Source organism: Gallinula chloropus (genome assembly GCF_964237585.1).
Source record: "Gallinula chloropus genome assembly, chromosome: 15".
In the NCBI taxonomy this organism is placed as follows: Eukaryota; Metazoa; Chordata; class Aves; order Gruiformes; family Rallidae; genus Gallinula; species Gallinula chloropus.
Genome location: NC_140100.1, coordinates 2,461,215 through 2,488,891, shown reverse-complemented (window position 1 = coordinate 2,488,891; position 27,677 = coordinate 2,461,215). Strand labels below are relative to the sequence as shown.

Sequence of the window (27,677 nt, the reverse complement as noted above, 5' to 3'; positions counted from 1 at the left end):
AATTCAGCTTCATGTCTATGTCTCTTGCAAATTAATTGGTTAGAAAAATGGAAGCCATTAAAGCCACTAGTTTCTTCCACATTCCCCTGAAGCAAAACGCTGCAATGCTGTCTGGGCCTGCTGTGCTCCTCATGAGCAGGACAAAGCATGGCCAAGGCATGGACTGTGCCAGGTGCTCATGGGTGTATGGGCCTTTTTCTTAAGCTTACCAGTGTTCTGTTACCTACTTCTGGCATTTCTTGGGGAAATGCATTTTAACATTGCACAGAACACAGGGGTGCACAGCATTTAGGGCCTGGGGCCAAAGCATGTGTGCAGCTGAACTCCCCAGGGGCTGCAGGGGTTCTTCTGCAGCGGGCCAGGTGCTGCTAGAAGCACATGCAGAGCCAGGGGTGCTTCCCTGTGGGCCAGGACAGCCAGCCCCCCACTCCACGGGGAGTCCAGCCCCGGGCCAGCTCCCCAAGGGATGCAGTGAGGAAGGAGCTAATTGCACAAGCGATGCCCTAGTGCTGAGCTGGGGAGCTGAGCCCAGAGCAGCCCAGGGACCCTGCACTGTCAGCTGCACGGCTGCCTCAGGGGAGGTGTGCAGATGTGGGGACGTGACAGCCAGAAAATGGCTATTTACAGCCCAGGCACCTTCAGCTGCTGGGAGCCCTCGGGGGGACTTGCCAGCCTGGAAGGGGGTTCTCAGGTGGTGATCACTGCAGCGAACACGTACACCCTGCCAGGGTGCTGTGAGACACACAGCAGCAGTGTTACCAGTTAAGGTGCTTTCAGTCAGAAGCATCTCCAGGGACTTCATTCCCTGTGCCTGCTCCACACCACAGAGAAGCTCATGCCAGTCAGGCAGGCAAGTACCTTGCCCACGTGCCTGGCAATTATTTGCAGTCGCATTAAGGAACAGATCTAGCAGACTGCTTAATATACATAACATTTAAATTTTCATTATAATCTATTAAAGATGGATTCTCTCAAGTTGCTGTTAGAGAAGAAAGATTTCTGAAAAGCTGATTTAAATACAGCTACTCACAGGGACAAAATCAGGCATTCAGCAAGCTGTTTCTGTTTACCTGAAAATATATTTATTCTGATGGATACAGCAAACACTGCCCATGGTCACTGGTAATTGGAATTCTGATGGCGTGTGCATTGGCATTTTAACACCAATTAATAACTGTTTTATAAATTTGCATTTATTAGAAGACTTTTTGTGTCTGGGAGGAAAAAACACCAACACAAAATCCTAAAATGTTCATGAAACATTTACCCATGCTTATACTTGCAAGCCACAGACTGATTCTGAAGAATAATGAGAATTCATTTGGATCTTGACTCTGTCCCACAAGTGTTGCTCTCAGACAAGCAGCAAAGCCCAGCGGACAAGTTCCCCATCCATCCCTGGAGAACGAGGGCATGGGGACTCTGCAGAAGGTAGTAAGGGGGACAAGGGAGGGCTGGGACAAGCAACCTTTGTTTGCTGTGCTATCTTACTTAAAAGCAAGAGGCTGAAAAAGGAGAAAGCCCACAAAGTGTGGCTGGATGCAGCTCTGGCTGGGAAGTACCAGCTAGTGGGGTATGAGTGCCACAGACCTCCAGAGCATCTGTCTCAGTATTGCTCTCCCCTCAGCAGGGAAAAGCACTCAGGACACAGGATAAGTAAGCAGATTTCAGAGAAGGCTTTGTTCCTGGAGAAAGACCTAAGAGGACATTTTAACCAGCAAGTGTAAAGAGATGACAAAACTGGTGCTGACACTGTCACTGCAGGGTGGCAGCACTCACACAGGGCTCTGCTCCCTGTCATGCATGATCTTCCCAGCAGCAGCATCCCACCACCCTACCACACTTCACCCCCAGACTCCACTCATGCAGAGTGAAGATACTTTCCAAACCTGCAAGAGTTGGGGAGCAAGAAGCAGGATGGCTCCAAGCAACACTGTAAAACACCACCACAGACTACAGCCACGTGTCTGCAGAATCAAGCAGGTCTAGCAGAGGAGAGAGGTGCTGTGTTGGGGTGAAAGTTAATGTCCAGAAGAAGACAAGGCCAAAGGAGGCAGACCAGCATCCTGTGCTTCTCTGTGTGTCTGCTGGGTTGGGAGTTGGGAGATTTTCAGGATCACTCGTGGCCCCTTGGTAAGATGAATCCAACAAGAAGGCAAGCAAGGAGCAGAGACACACTCTTTCCTAAGGCCTCCTGAGCCTCCACTGCAATCAGCACAAGATCTGAAGGCATCCACATGTCCTCTGCCCTAAGCAGCACCTGCACGAGCAGCAGCTGTGACATGGCACCACAGAGAACTACTGTGTGGTCTCAGGGACAAAGGCAGGACAGCTGGCTGCAGCCCCTGCCAAGGACCGACGCTCACAGCAGCCTGTTTTCAGCATGACTGTGGCTGAATCATCCCTGCCCTATGAACTGGTGCAGTGCTGCAGTCCCACTGCCTGCTCCCACAGCAAGCCCAGGGTTAAAACCACCCCCAGCAGCTGCTCCCTGGCCCCTGTTCTTGGGGCTTCCCTCTGGAAAGGCAAGCGAGCGAGCGCAGCCGGGTGAGAGATAAGCAAGCCACGGTGCTGTGACTGCCGCTCTTGGGGGAGTCAGGGGTGAAACACAACTTCATCAGCCTACGAGGAAAAGAACCAATTATCTGGCAATTGTATGCAGTCCATTTCAGTGGGAGGCTCATAACCTAACCAGCCCTTGTAGTCAAGGGGAATAAAATATATGCTGACATCAGTACACAGAGGTTCCCATTGGAAGCCACTTGCACTGCAGCATCGTGAATCTTTTCCGAAACAGCTTGAGAAGATTCATTCTGTGTATCAATCTTCCTGGGTCGCAGAGCTGACGATGGTTGTACATAATAATGCTTAAGTCAATTCACATGCACAGTCAGTGACTGTCTACAAGTCTTGGCCCTAATCAGTACATTAAATAGAAACTTATGACTAATAACTCTGAAAGGGCCTCTCCAGGGGCTGTGAAATGCTCCGCTCTGGCCACTGTCGGCTCCTCCAGCGTGTACTACAGAGGCACACTCTCCCCTTGGCTCCAGGAAGGGGGAATGGAAAGCTGTAACTCTTCCTCTGTTTGTTCGCCTGACACATTTTTTATGAGCTGAATCCTTTACTCCAGGTTTGACACTGATTCTGTGACTTTGTGTTCAACCTGTAATCACAGTACAGCTCCGGAGCAGGAATAGAGCCCAGAAACGCTGCTGGCCTGGCCAGCTCCGTGCTGGAGGGGAAGCAGATGCCCCACCGCAGCCCCTCTGAAACCATTCCTGCTGCCCTCTGCTCAGGCACCATGTGCCAGGGCTGGCTGGCTTTTCAGTGCAGCAGCAGTCCAGCCTGGGCAGGTGGACCTGCACTGTGCTGTTCCTGATGCCTCGGGGACCCTGGGAGCTGTAAGCAGAGCAGCAGCCCCGGCTGGGAAGGCACTGGGCTGTCAGGAGGTGGGATACATCCACTTTCTCAGCTCTGAGCATGCTGCTTGCTTCCAACTCAGCTGTCCTCAGCAAAGATGCCCCTGCCAGCAGCCTCTGCACCCACAGCTTTGCACAGAAAGCACCATGCAGCTGCTCTGCTTCCAACAGAGTCGGCTGAATGAGCTCACCTTTCCTGGAGCATTCATTCAGCTCCCCCACCAGCCGGGAAGGCTCCAGCCAACCCAGCCCCCTGCAAAGCTCCTTTAGATGCACGTCCTACAGAGCTGCAGCTGAGCTGAGCTGGGTCAGGGCAGAGCAGGGCCCAGGGCCCAGACAACCCCAGCAATCACAACGGGCACCACAGAAGACCCGTCCATAAGCAGACAAGAGAGCCCATGCCTTCCCTTGCCCACAGCTCCTGCAGCTCCAGCCCAGGCAGCACTTGGAGGTTTTCTCCCTCACCAGAAACCTCCAGTCAGAACAGAACTAAAGGAATGTGCTTTCCAGACTTCCACATGCGAATGCCCAGAGCAGATCTATCTTTGCTATTGAGCTGAGTCGCTTTTGTTGCCTGAATTATGGGGATAAGGAAAGCTATTTCTCTCTTGAACAACACACAGCAGAGATCCTTTCCTCACGCTTTCCCTTTTACCTCCAGATCCCATGCTTCATAGGCCACTTGAGGGATCAGCAACTTTACAGACCTAACAGAATGTCCACCTCTCTTTTAAGCATCTAAAAATGACCACATGCACCAGTGCTGCCTGGTGGGACCTGAAATGGACTACAGAGCTGAGCCCACCAGCCCTGGGGGGAGAGACGGCGGCTCTAGAGGAAACAAAGAGCACAGAAAGCATGGCCAGAGATGGCTGGAGACACTGAGAAGCCCTGTGAGCCAGGGGACATGGCAGCAGCCAGCCCAAGGCAGCCGCTCTGGAGGGCAACCTGTTGAGTCCCTTCTCATTTGAACCCTGAGGAGCAGGGGCTGTGGTCCACCACCACAGGACACCTGGCCACCCCAGCCACTGCAGCACCCAGTGGGAGGCAGCCTGGGAGAGGACCTCTGCTCTGTCCCACACAGCTCCATGTCCCCACCATGGCCCTGGGTAGTGCTTATGGCTCAGCCCCAGGGGCAGAGCATCCATCAGCCAGGGATAGCTACAAACTTACTGCTCTTCAGAAACCATCCTCTGCCATGTTCTCACACTGAGCTGCCAGAGACAAGCTACTGGGCTCTCAACACACTCAGATTTTTCTCTGAGAAAGGTCTGTCTTCCCTGTGTTGCTCCCTACTCCTTCCCCAGTAAGAACCTGGGGGAGAACAGCAACTTTCATGCTGACCTTCCCAACACCTGCTACAGGAGACTCCACAGTGGATCCACCCAGGAAACACGACTGACACATTGAAAACCTGTCAGGAGCAACGAGGTGGAAAGAAAAAGAGAAAGAAAGAAATGCAGACAAAGTGGAGGGAGAGCTGAGGCAGCAAGGAGCAAAAAGGGAATAGAAATTCATCAACTTTTTTATTTACTTACTTCATTCAAGGTTTTTTTAACTTCCCTATCCTTGACAGCAGAATAAAACCTCTGAATTCCTCGAGGGCCCACCCATCATTCCCTGCAGAAACAGCATGCACAACAGGGCATTTTTAAAACATGCTGTGCCAAAACATGAGTGAGAGTTGTAGCATCACCAGCACTTCTGCATAGGTTCAGAGAAGCCAACCAGCCAGGCAGGAGCCCCTCGGCCCAGCCAACCCCAGGTGCCCAGGGCACAGCTCCCCCTCAGGGGATGCAGCATCTCTGCTCGGACAGTTCTCCAGTGCAGCTGATGCTCAGCATTCTCTCTGCCCCTCCTGGTCCACTACTACCTGCAGCCCCAGGCCACTCACTGCACATGCTGCAGGGAGGGTTTGCAGTCCTACTGCTGGAGGCAGGAACAAACAAGCCTGTCTCCCAGGCCATCCCACCACTGCTGCTATCCACCAGCTTTTTCTTCTGCATGACAACGAAGGGACTTGTGAAGAGCAGTACCTGCAAAACTCCTACAGAAGCAGCTCAAGGAAGCATTTCAAGCCAGCAGGTCCTTAAGAGTTCCCTGGTGGGGAAGAAGGCTCATCACAGCCCACAGCAGCAGCCAAGCAAAGCAAGAGGTACAGACGTGGAACGCACACATGCACATCATTTGTAGGCCCAAGGAGGAGGCCGCAAACCTGGCACCTGCACAAGCAGGATTTAGCCCTCTGTTGATGCAATGCACCCTGAGAGACAACTGCCTGCATGGCATCACCAATGCACTGAGGAAGCACAGGTTGATGTTTAGAAGACATTTTGTCTATGTTTTAAAACCTCCTGCTCCTCAGGTCTTTAGGTGCTTCCCTAGGAAGACGAAGATACACAGCTAGATAGTGGGAGGCCTGAAAGTAAAACAGCTCTTGCCTGGTTTTCCACAATGTGCCCTCTTGTCTAACATCTCATTTCCCTCCTCATCTGTCACATCTCATCCCTCTCTCACATTGGAAATGCACCAGGAATGGACTTGCTAGATGCATTTGCTCTTCCTTCACCTCTCTTTCTCCACTGCTACATGTAATGGTGTTTTCTGCTCCTCAAGGTGCAGGGACAGAGTGGAAGTTTACCCTGAGACTGCACTGCAAGGCACACTCTGGAGGACCAGTGAAACCCTGCCCTGTACTTCCTTGAGAACCACAGTTCCTTCTTGAGGCTGTTCATGTGAGACACCCTGATCTCTGCCCACCCTGCAGCTCAACAACTGCCTGGGAATATCCCGTTTCCCATGCAGAACCTGGGCAGCCCTGAGTGTGTGAAGGAAGAGTCTGAAAAGGAACAGTTTGATAGCAGGGGCAATTCACCATGCAAAGTTTCCCCAGGAAGGCTGGGACTGCTCCACCACTGGACAGTTCTTTCCCTTTGGCTGTAAAGCTCTACAGTTTTGCAGGAAGACCTATCACCAGACCTGTGCAAGACACAAGACGAAGCAATTGCGATGTCTTCTGTCCTCCAAGTCCATCAGATGGACCTCATGGATTTTCATAATCACGGCACTGCAAAGGGACAGGCTGTGATTCCCCGGATTCCTGCAAGGCACAGGTGGCTCAGAGCCCTCTGGTTCAGGATCTCCCATCCAGTCAGGATTTCTGGAGCAGTATTTGGAATGCCATGCCAGTTATAACCCACCCTCCTCAGAAGTGGGACATGAGTGAGGATAGAATAACCTTAAATCCCACATCTTCTGCAGAAAGCATCTGATGCATCCTCACCAGACATCCAGGTGGGCATCGTATGCTCCAATACTGCTGGGAGCGTTCACTACATGTGCAGGAAAATCCCTCTAGAAGAAACATACTGCTGTTTGTAGATTTTCCCACATAAACAGCTCTTGTGTGTCTTTTTCCCTCATTGAGATCCTCGTGGGGGGTTTTAACAGGTAGCAGACCACCTTAAACCTCCCCTTTTCATCAAAACACAGAGAAAATCTGACCATTAGTCTCCTGTTCACCCCCTGGGCACAGACACCACTCATTACAGCGGCTGTGGGGGTCACCCATTTAATTAATGAAGCCAGCACTTATTTTCTGTGGCCAGAGGAATGTAGTGTTTGAGAGAGAGCCTAGTCTCCACCCTTCCTTACCTTGGTGTGTGCTTTACTGCTTGACTGACGGGGGGGCACTGCATTGCAGGGCCACTGCTGAGGTTACACAGGGTGCTCCACAGGTAGGCAGGACCAGAGCGAGCCGGGAGCTTGGCTTGGAGGGACACTGCTGAGACTTCTTGCAGGTTTGTCAGAGTAAAGAAGTGTCATCCAAGATCAAAGTCTTCTGAACGATTCCCTGTGAAGAAGGGGGATAGAAAGGAAAGCCTCTTACAAAGCAGATCCTGGCTGCCTCCATCATCCCACCTTCGTGTGTCTGCGGTGCAGCTGCTGGTGCAAGCACATGGGAGATGCAGGCTCTGCCCAGGTCATGCAGACGATGACTCTGAACTAGGAGCCTCTGTGGCATCTGCTGTGACACCACACCAAAGGCAGGAGAGCTCAGGAGGGGTGGCCAGGCTAGACTATGGCCAAAGCCCATGTTAAAAGCTCACTATATCTTGTTTTCTACAACAGCTGAATCACAGATGGTGCTTCATTAAGCCTGAGATTCATCAGCCATTGTTAGCGTTGCACTCAGTAATAAAATAATCATTTAAAGAAAACAGTCATCAGAACTAAGCCAGCCCACTGGCTGCTGGGTTTGAGTTCCCCACCAAGGCCTGGCAGACAGCCTGCTGCCTGCCAGCACTGACAGGCCGGGCAGTGATGGGAAAACCCCGGATGGCTCTTTTTATTGTGAAAGCACTATATGAAGCTGCAAACATATCTGTCACCTTCCAGCACATTGTTTACCAGCTCTCCTCAACATTCCCCAAACAATATTTTCTAGAGACTGTAATTCAATACCTCACACCCCAGAGCTGTAGCATCAGCCCAGAGAGCAACATGATGAATGAATCGCATTCCTCCAGGGCTTGGGCTCAGGAACTGGTTTGTGGTGTTCCAGCTGTTAATTATGCCTCTGCTTTTTGCTATTCTCATCCCAGCTGTGCCTCTGGATTTATCATGTGGGTCTGCATGCACTAACAACATTCTGATTGTTTTAAAGTATAAGGAGCAGTTTACCCCTTTTGTGCAATGTGAGGCAGCTCGGGGGATCAAATGGCACAGCCTGATCAATACGGCGCTCGCCAGATCAGAGGCACCAGGGCTCAGACCTCAGAGAGCTTGTTTAGGGGAAGTGCAAGCGGGGGAACGCACCGCGAATGTTAAGCACAGGCACAGACACGATTCCATCACTCTCCCGTCCCCACCCCTTCCCCAGCCTGCGTCCCAGAGACATCCTCAGATTAATCCCTGTGCTGAGGTGAATGCTGATCCATCCGGAGCCATGATGGCCCAGGCCAAGCTGTTGGCTGGGATGAGCTGTTCCTGCTTTTCCAGCCCCAGCAGCACTGGCTTCCCTGGCAGCTGGCACGCAGAGGGTGATGCCCAGGCAGCTCCACGCTCTTCCAGGGCGAGCCCCACACCAGGCCTGAGGTGCTCCAGCTCCCCAGCACAGCACAGGGCAGTGCTTGCAGCAGCTCCTGCCCCAGGAGCATACTGTCCCCAGGTCACCCAGACTTTCTCCTAGGAGAGCTGGGGTGGCAGCCTCCCGCTCTGTGGGCTGTTACCCTGGTCCCACGCAGGGAGCCTCAGCCATTCCCCGGGACGTTTCCGCTCACCCTGTATTTGTTAAGGGCTGCACACACACATTCCAGATGAGCATCCACCAATACTGACATAGAACTTAAACATCCCAACACCAGTCCTTCACGTATGGCCAGTGAGCGTGTCTCATACCTTCATACACACAGTAATGTGCCCTCAACTTTCTCACCACTCCACGACTTCTGCAGGGCCTTTCTACACCTGCACTGAAGTCTGTCTTTATTATTACTTATTCAACAAAGACAGATTGGGTGCTTTGTGAAGCCTGCAGCCTGCCAAAACAGTTGTGATGTACCAGTGATCCCTGACAGGGTCTCTGTCCCTCTCTACAACAGTGTCCAGGAGGCTTCTTCTTACCAAGGCACCACACAATGCCTTGCCCCTCCAGAAGTGAGAGGTAGCTGCTGCCTGCAGGGACGGCACAGGGTCCCGATTTGCTCATCATCAGCAAATACTATTATCCCCACTTTGCTTCCAAGGACCTCATACAGGTAATTAAGACCCATGCTGCCACTTCTTGAGCTGTGAATTGCTGATATTTAATGACATTTTCCAAATATTTTTAATAGAAATTTCAGGTCTTGTTCCTAATCTGACATTTATCTTCTATTAGCATGAAAACAAATAGAAGGGCCTGAGAATCATTGCTTATATTATAAATGACTTTATTGTTGGTTTTATTACCTTCCCCATTAAGCTGTCACAATCTGTGCCTCTTCCCATTTTTGTGATGACCAGCCAGTGAAATCTGTCATCGTTTCCATGTGATTTATACAGGACCCTAGTGATAACTTTATTCATGTGGAGGATAATTATCAGCTATATTATTAAGGTTGCTCAGTTGCCCTAGGGGATAATGTGTCAGAGAGGTTAAAATATTGACAAGCAATAAAGAATGTATTATAATTATACAAGCACCAGGATAGATAACTGGCTGTGAGCAAGGCGCTGAGATACAGTTTTGCATTTGCCCAGTGATGACATGGTCACATCTTACACCTCCCACTAGGACTGCAGAAGTCTGGGCCAGTTATTTGGAGGGGACTCCCATCAAAGAATATGTCCTGTCCCACTCATATATATCGATCACTTAAACCCTGACGACCGTGCCCTGTAGTGAGCTGGTCTATTATTCATAATTGGGCAGGATGTGGTAGCTGGAGTAGACAAGGCTTTTCCATGATCCTTCTGGATTTTTTCCCACGCCCTCTAAAAAAGTTTGTCTTCATAAGAATGGCAAAAGGAGGGAGAGCAAAGGATTGGCATCTCTGAAATGAAACATTGATTTCTTCAGGGATTGCAGCAGCAGGTGCATGCCTTATTGGTAAAATGGTATATAGGTATAATCTGAAGGACATTGCTGAGATAAATTGCCCTTTGGTTCAGGCACTAACAAAACGAAGCGCTGAATAACTTGGCACTACATCTGAAGTGAGACTATAAACCTAACCTTGGTCATTCCTCCAGATCTACTATTGTTACATCAAGAAGAGTAGACAAGGGACCGAGGAGCTCATAAATAATTTCTCATGGAAAGCACGTACACTAGCCAGACGAAATCTCTCTCTGAGAAAATGTGGAAAAGTGGTAGATTTAACCTACTTCAAAATGTCATTTTTTGAAGGAAAAAACCCCGATCCACATCTCTTTCTTGATGCTTAAAGGATGTGTCTGTACTGCAGCAGCATGTTAAGCACCAAGCCCTAGAATGAGCTTTGGGCAGCTGAAGGAATTTGCTGCAGCAAACCCTGACAGTTCCCTCCAGTATAATCATATTGAAAATAGATGGTCACCTCTGGATAAACATGACCAAACAAGAGCTGTAACACATTCAATAAACTACATCAGGTAACTTTCTGCTGCTATGGAAGTGCCAAGGACTATAGGAACTGCATTTATCTCAGGTTCATCTATATCTTTCTGGGTTTGTCCAGTGAAACATAACTAGTGTGGAGCACTGAGGTCCTGCAGACAAGGGTCAGAGCTGTAGCCCAGCCAGCAGGAGACATCTGGCAGCATTTCCCTGGAATATGAGTTTGTGCCATTCTTTCCCTGTCCCTGTGAATGAGTCATGGGTACTGGAGAAAGCAACTAACTTCTATAAAATGTCCTATTTCTGCTTGCCCCAAGTACAGAAGTGAGAGCATGACTTTCTTCTCTTACTCAGAGCCATGAAGACTGTTGCTGCAGATGCAGCCTTGTGCTGTTGTCTTCCGGCACAAGAAGTGCAAGACACTCCACTGGCTCCATGAGCAGATTCAAGAGCCTCCTCTGCCCTACTGTCATTACAAATCGTGACAAGAATCAGCTACAGCAAGTCTGTGAGACACTCCAGCTCCCCTGTGCAGGCTCTCTGGAGTCCCACAGGTGATGCACAGTGCATCTCTGGAGGAGAAGCTCCTTGGGTACCCACAACCATGTCTATCTACAGGCTTAACATTAACTCTAGAGATGGACAACCTATTTGTGCAGCACACTACCCTGATCCCTGTATGATAAGACCTCCACAAGGCCTTCCTGGGAGCCTGCCTTCCTGCCTGCTTCCCATGTTTTTCTTCCTCCTTCCAAGTTGCTGGCTGGCACTCAGCAAAGTGGCAGACCCAAGCCTGATTTGACTTAGGGACCTGGCTGGGTAATCCCCAATGCCAGCTCCAGCACAAACACACAGAAGTCCTCAGAGCCTCAGTCTGTTCTCCATGCCACAGGAGACATTCCTGGGGTCAGTGCTTCTATTGCACAGAAGGTAGCTTGACCTCCCCTGAAAGGCTCCTTTTCTCTCAAAAACCTGTTGATAATTTGCTCAGTAACCCACAGAACTTATGCTGCAGGAGGTGTAAGAACATGGCTAGATGACCAAGATTTTCCTCAGATGACAGCTTTGTGGAACTGTTCTGGAACTGGTTCTCTTGAGGAAAAGGTACTGGCCCATAAGGGACTCAGCCTGGCCACAGAAGGTGCTTGTAAAAGGATTAGCAGGACATGAGCAGCAAGAGCTGGAACAGGAACTCATTTGCTCCATAAGCACCTTGGGAGCTGAGAGCATTTTACAGTGTCACACCAGCATGCAGGGAACAGATGACATAAACGGAGGTGAATTAAAACCCACCATCTCAGGAGGGCAATGGCTGTAGCACAGAGCATCTGCTCAGCCTCCGGTTTCAAAACAGCACGAATTTTAAGTGTTACCATTTACAGAAGGTTCGTTTCCACCTTTTGGTTGACTGTAAATCTCTGAAACTTTATTAAGGCAAGGCGTGAGGCAGCAGGAGCGCTGTACCTGTCACACCTCTCCACATATGCTCCCCTCTGGTGCCTTACAGATCACCTCCACGGGAGAACACATCTGCATTCCAAAGCACAAATACTCCTGTCAGATAAGTAACAACCACGTGTCCACTATGTGTGTTTGACAGCAGGAGACAGTCCTGGGTTTGCAGTCATTGCTCCAACCATTAGCTGAGCCTGCCATGTTTCCCTCACAGATGGGCCTGCAAAGTCCCGTCGGAGTGGCCCATGCTGCACAGCCAGGAAGCCTGGATGTGCTCACTCCATGCTGTGGGACAACTTCTGCTACAGCGAGGGAAGAGACAGTACCTGCCATGGTGCCCTCCTGCGCCTTGCTCAGGTGGTTACCTCCTTCCCACCTCCCCTTCAGCCCTAACACTCTTCAGCCAGCACTGGCAGCAGTGTTGCTCTCTTGTCTCAACGTGGCAGGGGTCTCCTGAATTCCCCTCCTAGATTTGCTTCAGATCAGGCCATCCCAGCTCCCTCAGGAATTTGCTTTATCAGCTCAGGCAGTCTGGAGTGCCCCGTGCCTTTCAGGACAGCTCTCAGGTGTACAGGCCTCAGACTGTATTGGCAAGGCCAGCACTGTCTGCCCACAAGTCTTTGCTACGGAGCTGTAGCTGCAGCTTTAACAGAATCCTGATGAGCAGTGTAGCCAAAGGGAACATTTCCCTGAGTCTGTGTGTTGTGAAATAGCTGCACACCCTCATTTACAGGAGCCAGGTGACATGACGGTCCTGGAGAGGGGCTGGAGGACAGACACTAAACATGGAGTGCAGGCCAACACCTGGCAACCTGTTCAGGGCTCCGTGCTGGTGTTTCCCACAGCCAAGGGCTGTGTTTGGGGGCTGCCCTCACATCTGCCCCTCTTCCCATGGGGCAGCAGCTCAGCGAGTCACCACCCTGTGTTAAGAGCCTCAGGCAGGGACTCACCAGACCGCAGAAAAGGAGGTGCAGAGAGCTCCTGCCATGCTCGGGGTACCCAGGCACCCAGCCGGTTCAGGGACCGGGGGTAGTGCCTCGGGTAGGACACAGCACGGACACCAGACAGAGCACAGTCAACTTCAACACAGCAGGAAAAGATGCCTCTTTAAGAAATGCATGGGAAATCATAAATGTCAAGTCAAATTAAGAGGCTGTTCTCCTGGCCGACTCTAAATGTTATTTCCACTTTGTTTCAGGCAGCTCTTGGAATGGCACACACACACTTCACACATAAATATAAACTCCCTTCCTCCCTCTGTGGTCAAAACAAAGTGTCTCTCAGTGTGAGAATGGGGCAGCTTCAGGCTCCCAACCCGCTGCAGAACTGGGGGCAGGTCTCAGGGACACCCCCACCTGAGCCTGGGCAGCTGTTTGGACACAGGAGGTGCTTCCTAGATGTGCTACAGGGAGCAAGAGCACAGGGCACGCTGCTTGGTAGGAGCTTTCCCTGTGCTTGTCTTTGTCCCATTATTAAAATGATGAGACAAAAAGGAGTGAGAGGGACTGGTATGAGCCTGGAGAAGGCACAGGATGATGGTCTATGCATCCTCTTTCCTACCAGAAGCACTGAAGGGTGAACTCCCTTCTCATTTGGAAGAAACCCTTCCAAGAGACGTATTCACTGACAGAGAATTAGAGAACACAGACTCTGGGAGGAAAGCATGTTTAAATAACATACCATTCCTTGCACAATGCATACAAATGCCTACTTTGGCTCTCTGAACAGTAACATCTAGCATCATAATACTTTGTAGAGCACCAGAAGACCATCTCCACAGGACTATTACCTCTAACTCTTGATAAAACCTCTCCTGGAGTGTTTTCTTCCCATTGAGCCTTGAGGATGCTTCCTTTTTTAATTTGCTGGAGACAAGCAGCTGCACCTCTGAAAAGAACATCCTTCAATAATGCTCTGTATACAGCCAGATCTCCTTTCTCAGCTAGTACCGGTTATGTTTATCCTTGTTTATCAGAAGGGCAAACTGCAGCCCAGGACCATGGTTTAGGTTAATCTCACAAATATGTTCAAATAAAAATCGACTTTGCACTACTGACAGCTCTGTAGCTATGAAAAGATGGGAAACGCAAAGCCTTACTTCAGCTATGTATCAGAGCTTTCCTATTGTGATACCTTCTCTGAGCACAAAGGAGTTTTCTGCTCCTTACCAACAAAACCCAGATGGCACTGATTTTAATTGTCACCTTCTCAGAGCTGAGGATGCTTTTGTTGTGCTGGATCTATTGTAAGCTAGTTAGCTTCAGAGGTAATCAGATATTTAACATATCAGTAATTTAATGTGAAGTGTCTGGGATGTATGTAGTAACAAGCTTGTTAATTGTCAGCTGTTTAGCCTAACGACAGCATGGGGAGTTGGTTAAAAGCAGTTATGAAGACAGCATCTGACACTGGGGGCAGAACTTCATTACCAGAGGAATGGTCCCTCCAGCCTGCCCCTCGCTGCCGAATGCCATCCCACCCCGTGCAGGGCCACGGCGCGGTGCCACACGTGGGACACGAGGCACAGCATTTGGGAATGGATCCCCCATTAGCTGAACTGACCCTTGGGAATCAGCACACCCGCTGGCTCACCCACAGCTGCCTCAGCAATCGGCACATCTCCCAGTGCTGCTCTGCACAGGCACCTGCCTCCTGCCTCTGCACCGACCCAGGAGGGGAGGCTGGGAACATCCAGGGGCTGTCCCTGCGTTAGAGAACCGGGAATGCCATGAAAGCCCCCACACAGGGCTGCAACAGGGGAAAACCAGAGAGTGCTGATGGTACAAAGCTGCTTCCCTGCCCAGCTTCTGTCGTGGGAACTGCAGGCAGGATGTATCTGACAGCATGCAGGTCACAAGCTTTTGTCATTACCAGATTACAGCTCCTGGGAACATACAAATCACTCGGCATCTTCAGGGAACCCAATACAGCAGGGTTAGGAAATTCCTCCTACAAGTTGCTGTCCATTTGTGTTACAGTCAGCACAGCCCTAGGAATCAATATTACTGCTCATAGAAATTACAAGCGTTAAGGATGTTAGATAGAACACGAGCTTGTCCTTTCTTAGAACTAAATGTCTTTTAATGGCACTTGAAGCAGCCTAGAAGTAATCTGCCCTTATTGGATATATAATGGCAGCTGCTCTCCCAGTACGCTGTGAATGGATAGTGGGGCCAGCGCTTCAGAGTGTGGCACAGTAGCAGTGCATGGGTGACAAAAGAAGCCTGAGAAAAGGAGCTCCATGTCCTAGAGTCTAACACGGAGCCAGGCTCCGCAGGGACACAGCAAAGCAGAGATGATGCTGTGCAGTGCCAGAGGAGATGCTACGTCACCATTAGCACTTAGCACCTTCGTCTTCTCTAGGGACCACTGCTAGCTGATCATCTTCATATTACAGATTAGGAATATTTCAGCCTTTTCTATGCTGTGATTTTCCAATCAGAACTAAGTCACCAAAACTGTGGTTAATATTGCATTTGTGCTTGCTATGTTTAACCCTGGCCCTCACCCCAAGCTCCCTCATTGATACCTGGACCTTCTCTCAGATGAATGGCCAAATAGGTTTCATTTACTGTGTTTCTCATTTTCCAATGAGATAAATATTTGTATCTTTTTAACTGCTACTTTCATAAGATTTTCCTTGATCAAGAGGCTGTTTAACTGGAGGTGCCTTCTTCATGACTGTGAGATGATGAACATTTGGGGTACCTGCTAAAGTACCTTAAACAATCCCAGTGTTCATTCATGTTTATGCTTAAACTCCTCCTTTCTCAGAGATTTCAGTGGTCCCCATCCCCTTCCCTCAGCCAGCATACCAAAATGAAATACTGGGTCTGGGCTTGTATAATGAATGAGTTGGACCCAGAAGCCTAATTAAACCTCTCCTGCTGTTGCTGTCTACAGCCAAGTCCTGCTGACAATCGAACACCAGAGCCTCAGATCTCTTCAAAGGAAGATGCTGGGCTGCACAAGCCAAACAGCTCTCCTCTGTTCCCACGCTCTCTGTGGCAGCTGCTCTTCCCTTGTTGAACCCAGACATCACCTTAGCCCCCCTCCTCACATCTGCAATTCTGTGCATGAACTTTTGCCTTCGTAATGCAGCAAGTGGTAATGTTTGATGACTCAGAATAGGGTGAGGAGACAGGCAGGCACCACTCAGCAAGCTAATAAACCCCACACTCAGCGTGGCTTGTTATTTACTTTGGGAACATGAAGTTCAGGAGAGAGTATCTTGTGCCTCCTCCTAATAGCAATTTTGAGAATCCACCAGGGATCAGTTTAATGCTTTGGAAAAGGTTAATGTTGTTAGGGATTTACAGCTATATTTGAAATGGTTTAAACTATTATTTTTATTTCCTGGAGTAAAGTGGAATCTCAGTGAATCGTGCAAAGTTAGATGGTCAGTTTGTATCTGAAAGAGGTCATTAAAAGCTTGGGTGGTTTTACATAGCACCTAACTCTGTCTGTCGGGAGTGGGGAACCGCCATCAGCTCTGGGTTACCTGCTACATGTCCTAAACCTGCCCTCCTCCACTCTGAGAGCAGTGAGACTGAGCACAGCCAGTGTGCCGCTGGAGCGCGCAGCCGCTCCGCTCCCTCTGCCAGAGCGGCTGCCCGGGGAGCAGCTTGCTTCCTGGAGCTGTGTGCTCCAGGAGATTCCCAGCCTGGCTGTACGTTTCAGGCCCAGGGAGCATCCCAAGTAGCTGTGCTGTGAGTGAGCACAGCGTCCCATGTAGCTGAGCTGTGAGTGAGCACAGCATCCCAAGTATCTGTGCTGTGAGTGAGCACAGCGTCCCCAACGCCTCCACTGCTCTTCCCACCACTTAACCCACATCCCAGGTGCTTCCTCTCCCTGTGCAGCGTCCCACCTGCGGCGCTGCCATCCCTCTCCATAAGAAGTGTCAGCCAGCACCCTGACAGCCCAACACTCTCCCATGGTAAATACCCAGGGAGTGAGAGTTTTCCTCTCCTGTGGCTTTGATCCCCAGGCCAGTCCCGGATCCCTTGCCCTCTGCACCTCATAGTAGCTGCTGGCACTTTTCTCAAGGGTCAAGGAGGAGACAAATCACTTCATGCACCCCTCAGTCACCTCCAACTCCAATGTCTACTGCCAATGCTGTTACTCTCAGGTCACTGGAGGTATCTCATGGCCAAAAATGCTGACAGGGCAAAGTCTGTGTGCAGGCTGTGCAAGAGTGGAGTAGTAACACTGCTTCTTACACACAACCAGCAGAAAAGCGTTTGCTTTAAAAACTTGACAATGGCCACATGTTACCCTGAGATCCAGCAACTCTTCCCTGTGGAGGAACTTTAGGGCATTGGTGTCTCCTGCTGCTCATTTCAGGGGTCATCTGCTAGCCTGCAATTGAAGGCATTTGTGCAAAATGCTGTGACAATGTCAGCTGTAATTGCATCAGTCATGCCACACAACAAGACAAATGTGACTGGAGATGGCGTGTCAACCTCAGAAATTGCTTAAGACTGAAAAGCAAGTGGAGGAAACAGCAAGTGTTCAGAAACAATTATTTCACTATAGTAGGAATAATAACAGCTCTCATTTCCTCCACACAGTTCTCCTGGGAGGTGGTGCAGAAAGCTGCCAGAGTCTCTTCCCTTCCCCTTGGGATGCTCTCAGACTGAAATAAAAACCACAGCAATGGTGTCCTATTTTCTTACAGGAGGCTGAAACGGCAGGATTCACCCACCTGGACACAGACCTATCCCTCTTGGAATCTCTGGTCTTCACAGCCACAGATACCTGTCTCTATGGGAAGTCTAGTTCTGCTGAGATACATGATGAGGCATTTTGCACTGCCAAACTCATCAGCAAGAGACAACACAATGACTTGTCCCTGTTGCCTTCAGTGAGCTGTGGACACACGTCTGGTACAGCCCTGTGACAATGGCATCCTGACTGCATGTGAGATGACCTCACATTATCCCCATGGGAAAGGACAGGGCAGGTTTCCACCTTGGCAGACTGTTAACCTTGTACCAGCACTGCTGCCTAGACCAACCAGAAGGTGTGGGAGGGATTCTTCCTCCTAAAATTAAATAAACCTTATGTGAGAAACGCCATTTTCAATGGCTTGAGCTGTCAATTGCAGGAGAAAGTGATATTGATTTCTACAGAAACTTTATTTAAGTGAGTGACCTATTAAGTGAAACTTATTTGACACCAGATGACTCTTGCAATTTAATTCCTGAATGAAGTGATGTCTCCAAGGCTTTGTGATGTTCTTTACCTCAAACGATGAAAGACATTTTCCTTACAGACATTTGCTCATGTATCCCAGGGTCTTTGCAAACACACTCCTCCAAAGAATCCAGAATGCTTATACCTTCATTAAGAACCCCCAGCTGATAATGAGACAGCCCAGCACACACCAGTCCTTAGGAGCAAAGCTGAAAGGTGCAAAGAGACAAAGAAGAACCACCAGCCTGCCATGTGAATGAAGGTGCTGAGGAAAGCAGGAGGATCCAGGACCTCAGCTGCAGCAGGCTCTGCCATCCTGACCCTTGCCAATGCTCCTGCAAGAGCAACCCAGCTCTGTGCTGAGGGACAGGGTGACCTCTCAGCCCAGGGCACAGAGCTCTCCTGGTCAGCAGCACCCGGAGGGGATGGAGCCTGCTGCTCTCAGCACAGGCACTCTCAAGAGATGCATGGTGGGGGCTGCCTGGCCCCACCGAGCTCCCCCCTCCCAGCCTGGGAGCACAGCAAGGCATCCAGCCCTCTGAGACCATCCTGACAGACACACTCCTTACCATCACTGCCCAAAATGCAGCCCTGCACTTTCTGTCAGCCTGTTTAATGTCAGGGCCATTGCCCCCCTGCCTCTTCTGTCTGCACCAAGGTTAATTCCCCAGCAGTGGTCTGCCAGCAAGCAGCTCCTGGAGACATGCACTAAACTCATCCCTCCCAGGCAGACTGCCTCGGGGAGCCTGGCAGCCACCCTGCCCTTTCCCAGCACCCACCAGTGTCTCCCATCACCACCCCAGGCTTGGCAGTCTGCAGAGGCTACCAGTCCTTCAGAGAAGATGTCAGCAGGATGCTGCCTGGAGGGCAAGGACACGCAGGTGGTGTATAAAAGCAGCAGATAAAGCTCCTAAGCCAGCAGTTCCTCCAAAAGCAAACTGAACACATCACAGTGCCTGTGGATGGGCTGCTCCCCAGACACCTGGCAGCAGCCTCTGTGGAAAGCAGTCTTACAAAGGGGGTGGGGGGCCAGGAGGCATCCAAACAGACCCACTCTGCCACCAACTCCATCACCCTAGAAAAAGCAAGTCCACCACAGGCAGTCATGGGAATGTCTGCACCCACTGAGAGCCCCTGCAGAGGCAGTCAGCTCCCAGCCCCATGCCTGCCCTTGAGAGGGAAGCACCCCAACTGCCTGTTCCTTGCAGTCTCACCCCGAGCCTGTCAGCCCCACCGGGCAGGAACAGTGTCTCCCACAATATCTGGGCAGCAGCTACACTTGATCTCATCTGGCCTCCTGCATCCACTGCCACAGAAATGACACACAGAGGCTGTGCCAGACACAGGGGGTTTCACTGCTGCTCCTGCAAGAAGCACCCTGCCACAGGGGCCGAGAGGCATCGCCAGGAGCTCACCAGTGCCAGCTGCGTGCTGCCTGCAGTACTGCTGGGATGGTGTGAGGGATGAACCTGCTTCTGGGGGATGCTTAGACTCTAAAACTTCTCCCCTTCCTTCTGTGCGTTCCTTTCCCCAAGTGCCTCAAGGCAGAGCTGGAGCTGAGCAGCAGCATTGCTTTTCAGTCCAGCCCCCTCTGCACTGGGCTTTGAAGCGCTTGTTAGCTGGCTGTGGATACAGAGCTGTCTGCCATGCTTCAGAGACCACTCACTTCTGCTTACAAAAGCTTTTCCACAGTTTGTTCTTTTAAAAGAAGCCAATTTCTTTTTATTTGAAATCTATAAGAAACAATTGAATAGTAAAGCTGTCAGAGTCCATCTCTTTCATCAAAATGGCTTAGTCATGTCTGGAATGTCAGCACTGAGTAACAGCCCAGGTCCTTTGCATGCTCACCCCCCAACTGCTCCCACTCAGCCCTGAGCTCTGCAGCACACCCTGCAAAGTGCCCCTCGGGCAGAGACCTGAGTCCTGGTTGTCCTTCTCACTCAGGAGCACTTCCCAAGAGCCCTTCATGGGCACAGACCCACAGTTACTTTGTGATTCTAATCCCTCTGTTCCTAAAAAAGCAGGCACTAAGACTGTCCTGAGTTTCAAGATGCCTTTCTCCAGCTGTGTGCTGCTTAGCATTCACAGGAGAACTGGCAGAGCACCTTGTCTGTATGCAGGAGGATCCTTCCCTGGTGCCCTGAACCGCATGTCGGGCAGGGAAAGCCACAACCTGGTTGTGCCTGTGCTAGTGGGATGGCTCTGAGAGGTTTGGAGCTGAGCAAACCCCTCAAGCAAGGCTAAGGAAGGAGACAGAAGCAACACCCATGGGTCTAGGCTAGATGGCAAAATGTCTCACTAGCACTCCTTCCTTCTGGGAGGCCTCAGACCACGGGGCTGGATGCTGAGCACCCTGGTTAGGTGAAGTTGCCAGCCAAGGTCAGCAAGCCAACACCACGTTTAAAACAAGAACCACAGTCCTAGCAAGAAGCCATCTGATGAGCTGCTCCCTCCAGGTGGCTCTCAGCAAACACCCCAGGGCCAGGAACAGCAGCAGAGGCCACTGCCCACTCAGATCCCCCAGGGACAACACTGCAGCCTCAAGAGCATATGCAGCTGTGTCCCCCTTCTTACCACAGACCCCTGTGCCATCCCTGCCCTGTTCAGGAGACAGTACAGCCCAGCACAGAGTGCCTCCCCAGCAGGCAGCCATCCAAAGAGTTTCTGTAAAACTACTGGGTATATCTCCCCTAATTTCAGTTCAGTCACGGCAGAGCAGCCCACAGGATTTGAATGCAATTTTCTCATTGAGTTATACTAAATCCTTCGGGGAAGGAGCCAAAATTATGTAGAACCCATAAAAACTAAAGCAACATTTCTATTCTGCATTTTAACTTTTTATTATTATTTAGAGTTAACCTTTTCTACTTCTAAATCATAAACTCATTTTACATTCCACTATCAGATATGGGCCATAAGCTACAGGAATCATGAGGTGACTGTTGGTTTCATACACACACTAAAAGACAATGGGGCACCCACTGGTCACTGCTGCTCAGAACAAGACCCAGAGCAATAAATTCACTCAGACACATGACACTATAGCCCACTTGTTAAAAAATGATGAAATGACGCAGATGAGACGTGGATTATATGGCAGCTCCCCCAGCTCAGCTCAGTGCTTCACTGCCCAAAGCAGTTTCACCCCAGCAGAGATTCCCCCTCTGCTCCCAGGGTCCCATTAGATCTAAACACAACAGCTGGAAATCTGGGGCATAAGAGCTTGGGCAGTAAATACTACAGCACATAAAAATCACATTTAAACCAGACCTGCTCTCTGCTAAGCTGCACAAGGCACCACTGCCTATAAGCAGCACCACAGTCCAGAAGGAACTGCTCTCTTCCAAGGCATCATGCCTGAGTTGGCATTCCAGGGATGGAAACTGGGCTTGACGGATGGAGAGTTAAATCAATTATGATCCTTTCTGTGTTAGCTGCCTGCAGGGCCAAGTCACTGAGGGCTGGCAAGGAGCTGCAGGGTCCCCTCTCTCCCGCCCAGCGTGCCCGCTGGAGAGCAGCACAGCTTTTCCTGCACTCAGCCCAGCAGGACCCAGCACCGCTGTTCCAGCCCACTGCACCACCCAGCTCCGGGATGGGCTCCTGAGGCTTCTCCTGCCACGAGAGTTAATGGTAGATCACTCCAACCTTCCAGAGGGAGGAACTGAACCATGGCCTCAGATGGAACAAGAGGAGGGACCGGTTTATTGGCGCATACCGATGGCGGTTTGATTTTCCCAGGAAGCTCAGTAGTGCACCTGCACAGACAGCACAGACCTGGCACTGCAGCATCCCTCCCAGTTAAGCTCTGATGGTATCAGTACCTAACCTGCTTTGAAGCAGAACGAGGTGCTCCTGGTAGTGCACAGGGCATGCGCTCTCGCACGGAGAGGAGCAGCTACTTTAATCGCCCTGTCAGTTCAAAGCGGGAGCTCATGCCACAGACCAGCAATTTGCCACTGAAACCAATTCCTGCCAAAGGTGTTGGTATGCTGCTGGAGTCTATTACACTCTCCACACACAGCTGATGGGCTGCCACACCGATCTCTCTGAGCTGTCTGCCAGTGGCTGACGGAGTACATCCTTAAAGGCAAGTTTCCCTCATCTAGTATGCTCGTTTTCTGTTCCTGCTGCCTTTCCAAATGCCAAGCCTTCTTTAAAAGGAAAGCACACAAAGCAGAGCTTAATTTATAAAACACTACTTTCTTTCTGAAATTTCAACAAAGCTGATACTTGACTTGAAAATTAACATCAGCTGCATTTACTCTCCATGTAATTAATTCCCTTCATGCCAAGTGCTACCTTGGGAAAGAGAACAAGTCATAAACGTATTCATGTGTCATTAAAAAAAGGCAGACAAAGTAAATAATTCAAGAGATTTAAAAATAAATTCACACTTTCATAGAAACAGACTTCCAAGCTTCTTTTCATCTCCTCTCTACAGCACCTTACCATAATAGAACAGTGATACAAATATAAAGGGAGAGAACACAGAGCAGGTCCTGGGCCTGCCTAGCTTGAAAACCAAAGGACTCTGTTTGCAGGGACAGAGCCTTGTGAAACACACACAAAGGCCTCCTGGATTTGCAGACAGGTCCAAAGAAACCAAGCCCTTGATAGTCTGGAAAAAATACAGGCTTTCAAAGCAGGCAGGGCTGCTTTGAATGGGATGGGGGAGGGAATCTGTGGTGCCTCCTCAGAGCTCTGTGAAATGGGATATACAGGCGAGTTGTTTGGCAGGGAACCACATCAGCTTTGCTGTTGCTTTTATGATGCAATTTCATCACTATTTCAGTCCTGACTGGCACTTTCAAGCCCTACCTTTATTAACAGCATCCTTACTAGAATCGGAGAGTACTGCGGGTGCAAGACACCCCCAGCATCAGCGAGGAGGCTGGCTGCATCTGCTCCTCACAGGGTTCTGCACGCATCTCAAGGAGGCCAGGAGAGGGACCCCACTGCTCTGGACTTCTGTACCCTCAACACAGAAATAGGGGGTCACCTCCCTCGCACATCCTATAAAGCACTAATTAGTCTCTACTGACGATGAGGCAAAGATGCCCGTGGCTGCAGGGAAGCACAGGGCCATGGCACTGACATGTCTCTGCACCAGTGCCACATCCTGCGCTCACTGCGTTAGCTGGTGTTGGACTGCAGTGCCCAGGGCAGCACAGGGCAGGATGGTCCAGTGCCAAGGATGATATGTACTTCATCTCCTTCAGGCTAGATGCAAACACAAGTGTCGGGTTGGTGTGGCCATTAAAGCCTCCCCCAGCCATGGACCTGTGGGCTATCGCTGCTGAGGTCCTGACCATGCCACTGGGTAGAGCCTGGGGCTGCCTGGGGCCTGGGTGCTGGCTGAGCTCATCACAGTCCAGTGCCCAGAAGGACATTTCTCAGGGACTTGTCTCAGAACTGGCCCTTCAGCAATTAAAAGGTGTTTCAGGATTGCTGGGCTTGGAGGTAATCCCTCTGTGTCCCTAAAAAGAAGGAGGAAGAGTCTTTCCTGACTCCACTGTGCCCAGGATATTCTGAACGGAGGCACTAATGCTACAGATGATTGCTGGTCCTTCCTCCTACCAGCATGTGCCTGACTTTTCTACACAGAATTAGGAAAAATAACTCCTAATGCCAGGTAATAATGATCCATCACTTTTAGTATCTTCAAAATATCTAGAAAATTATTTGCTAGAGTATTTGAAAATTACTCTTTTCTATTGACCAACTAAATAATGCCTTTGATACTAAACAGCTTTCCGGGGCATTGCAGGTAGTTCAGCTCAGTAATTAGCCTTTGGGGTAGCAGTCACATAATTAAGCATTCCTCTGCAGCTCTCTCAGTCTCAGTCCCTGGTTCAGCGCTCACAGACTGAGGCAGGGAGCTGTGCAGAGGCAGTCTGAGACTTCTCCCAGTAAAGAACTGGCTCTTAGACAGAAATTATGTGGTATTTTGCCTTTATCTTTCCCAGTGCCTGATCCCTCATTTCCTCCCTTGCCATCTGCCAAGCCACACTGCGCTGACAGGTCAAATGTAGTTTATTTTTGAGAAATTCTTTATTTTCTTTTCACAGGAGCAGCAACAAGAGCGGGAAGTTCTTTGGCCTCTAAGCCACAGTTGTCTGCAGTGCTGTCTCACTGAAGTCAAGAGACATCCTGTCAAGTGAACTTAAATACACCTACATCATACAACAAAAAGAGTGAAGCCATCTTCCAGACAAGAGCAGGAAGCATCAGTTCCTGGCAGGTCCAACCAGAGCAATGACAGCATAATGTTCTTTAATGCTGCTCCTGTGCCCAAAACAGCAGCCCACTCTCACTGACTGAGTCAGATACTTCCACGGCACAAAGGAGCCCCATGGATGTTATTAAATGCCACCCAACGACTTTGTGCTGAGTCTCCAACTTGGGCAGCTCTGTGGCAAGATGCTCACAACTCCACATCAACTACAGGAGCATGTGGCTTCCTGAAAAGGCTGTGTTTCATCCCTCACTGCACGAAGAGCTCCTCTTACCTCTTAGTTGAGCACAGAGCTCATATCCATATTGAACAGCCAAACCTGCCCATAGGCTGCCTGCTTTCCCAGACTCTTCCAAAAAATGCTTCCAGTGCGTGCTGGCAAGAGGCAGGGTCCCAGCAGGCCTGCAGCATCAAATACTCAGACTTTGTGATGCAGGTTTGGTAGAGCAGCCAGCCAGTATTCAGACTGGCCCTCAAAGGGATCCTCCCAGCGTCTCGTGCTGGGACTGAGTGGTTCATCAGTGTTCTGTGGGCCTATGAAAACTGGCTCACTGCTGGCTGTGATGAAGAGGAAAAAAATGGATCAGTTCCCCAAAAAGTGTTTCTCCTTGCAGTGTTCTTGGGGGAAGGAGACAAGGAGAGAAGGCAACAATGGGTATGAGCTATTGCTACAACTCCTGGGGCATGCTGTAGGAGAAGGAGAGCTTCGACCATACTCCTGTGTGGCCTGATTCTGGACATGCCCCAGGAGTTGACTGAGCAAAGATTGAAGTGGGATGGGGAAAGCTGTGCTTGGGACCTAGCATGGAGGCAAGATGGATGTGGTTCTGAAGTCTGATGCAGAGCATGTTGGTCATCTGCTGAGGGTGAGGGAGTAAGAGCCCCATCTCAGCACAGCTTCTGTCAGAGCTGGTCTCAGTAGCTGCCACTCCTCTGCTTGGCAGGAGGGGGAAGAGCTTCTCTTTGATAGAATTTCATTTATTCTCCTTTGCAATCTCAACAGCAGGATGGAAGCAGATAATGTGCAATTTGTTTTAACTCGGCTTTATCTTGTCAGTCCTCACTATAATATTGCAGCAAGCATCATTCTGAAGAATAAAGATGCGACGGTGCTGGGTGAGATTCTGCAAACCCTACTGATTGCATCACAAGTCATCACTATAAATATTTGAAGCAGAGAAAAACCCTTGTTCTATCTAAACATGTTCATGTAACAAAATGTGCAATTGAGAGTGAGTGAGAGATGGCTCTAACAGGACACAGATGCTAGAAAGCAAAGCATTTAAGCTGCTTACCTTTCAACCTAAATAACATCCATTAAACGGAGCATCGTGGGACTCACACTGTGAAGAGAAAAATACAAAGGGCTCAGTGTGCAGGAGTCTCAGAAGCACAGACAGTATGTCATGAAGGAAGCATTGTGTTCCTAATCACTGCAGAGAAATTAAAGCACTTTCTACAGCTCCTTTTGGGGCTGAGAACCACTGCAAAAACAGGACCCCAAAGCCTAGAGTTTCTGGGTGCATCTGTGCTGAGTGGAGGAGTGGAGGAGTGGAGGAGTGGAGGAGGGCACTGACAGCATTTACACAGCAGCTCGTTTACACTGTGCTCGTTACTGCAGGTTTGTCATTGCACCAAGGCTGTTCTCAGGGTGGAGGAAGCAGAGAGGATGGGGCTGCCTGGCAGTCCTCGGACTGTCAGCTCGTGGGAAGGACCCTGGGCTCCTGCTCCTCTCTGGAATAAAAGTCAAATTCTGGAGGAAGACAATGCCTGCAGCCAAGACAGGCATTGAGCAGCTGAGGGCTCTTGCCAAGGCTGTTGGGGTGATTTGCATGGCCAGCAGGCTGCCCTCCCAAAGCCAGCACCTGCAGTCACAAGCCCTATTTCTCTCCTTGTCTATAGGAAGCAACCCTGATTCATTTGCTCTGTTTGTATTGATCCCCTTTTCTTTATTTTTACAAGAAATGAATTGTGAGGAGCTTTTTCTCTGTTTAAACTTGAGGAGATATTGTTCAAGGACTTGCTGTGATGTTTCTCTATCTGACAGCTTTATTGGGTAATAGCCACTGATGGTATATGTGTGCACAGACAGTCAGACCTTTTATACCATGTGTGTTCCCATAAAAATGATTGGTTTTAAGGTGCTGTTCCAGCATTGTTGTGGTTGTTCCACAGGACCAAGCAGGCTGAAAGGCAGATGTGAACTGAAGGCAGAGTAGTAGGCGTGTGTTGCTTCTCCCTGTCCTCCACACCCCAGCAGGGAAAAGCCAGGCTGCTATCTGCTGCAAAAGACAGACAGTGCAGGAGGGGAAAACGTGGCTTTGCTGATGTTCAATCAGCAAATAATATTCAGACATCCCAGCTCCCTCACAGCATGGCCATATTGTATTTCCTTGCCATCCTGAACCAAGCTGGAGGTGATGTTTGAGCCTGACAAGCCAAACATGGCTCTTCTGTCACCTGAGGCACACTCTGCACGTGACAGTGTCCCTGGCATGACCTGCAGAAGTGCCTGGGCAGACTGTTCTTCAGCAGCTCACCACTGCCCAGGGCCTTGGGAAGCCCATCTCTTCTCCTGGCTTTCCCAGAAGAGTGTTTGAGTAGCCCATGCTCTGCTAGAGTGAGAGCAGCTATTTAAAGCAGACAGCTAGCCCTGCCTTTGGTGTGGTGTGGCTGGACAATCACTCAGGGCTCCCGTATTTGTTAGCATGGTTTTAAAGGCTATCCACTGTGCTCAGCATGTTGCAGGGGTTTCAGTCCTATTGTTCCTAAAGCAAAAGTCAATCCCTCTTAAAAGCAAGCCTGAAGGTATAATTGATGCTACTAGCATTCCTGTTACTCTCATTCCAAAAAAGAAACTCTGCTTTTCTCAGTTTATTAGCCAGTGCCATTAACTGCCATTAGTTAATCACCACACATTAATTGTAACTGGGATTTCAAATAATTTGTAGTTTTTATTGCTTATTTTTTCGTCAGTGGTTTCAAAACCCCATCCATCCAGAAGTGAAAAAGTTTAAATGTTATGCTGGGGGTGGCTGGCTCACTTTGGCATGGTAAGTGAAGGTGATGAGGAAGAGTCACTGATTATTTCAAAAATGAAGAACAGATGTTCCACATATTAAGGAGCTATTATGCTAACTGTCATTCCAGTGACTTGTGGGAGTGGCACACTCATTTGACTAAGATTAGCTGTTCCAGCAAGGTCATTTATGCTTTAATGTAATTAGTTATGCCCGTATTGATAAAGAAGAAAAAAAAACAACCTGGCAGTGAAACATCATTACCTCAT

General features: G+C 49.8%; 1 long non-coding RNA gene across 1 annotated transcript in view; it reads right to left on the bottom strand.

The window, feature by feature from the left end:
- The window catches only part of LOC311197464, a 41,284-nt gene extending 14,767 nt beyond the window's left edge, over positions 1-26,517 (bottom strand). The window contains exons 1-3 of the long non-coding RNA XR_014617639.1: positions 26,487-26,517; positions 25,684-25,731; positions 7,077-7,275 (exon numbers count right to left, since the gene is read on the bottom strand). This is a non-coding gene — a long non-coding RNA (uncharacterized lncRNA). The remainder of the gene's footprint in view (positions 1-7,076; positions 7,276-25,683; positions 25,732-26,486) is intronic.
- Between the last annotated feature and the right edge of the window lie 1,160 nt (positions 26,518-27,677).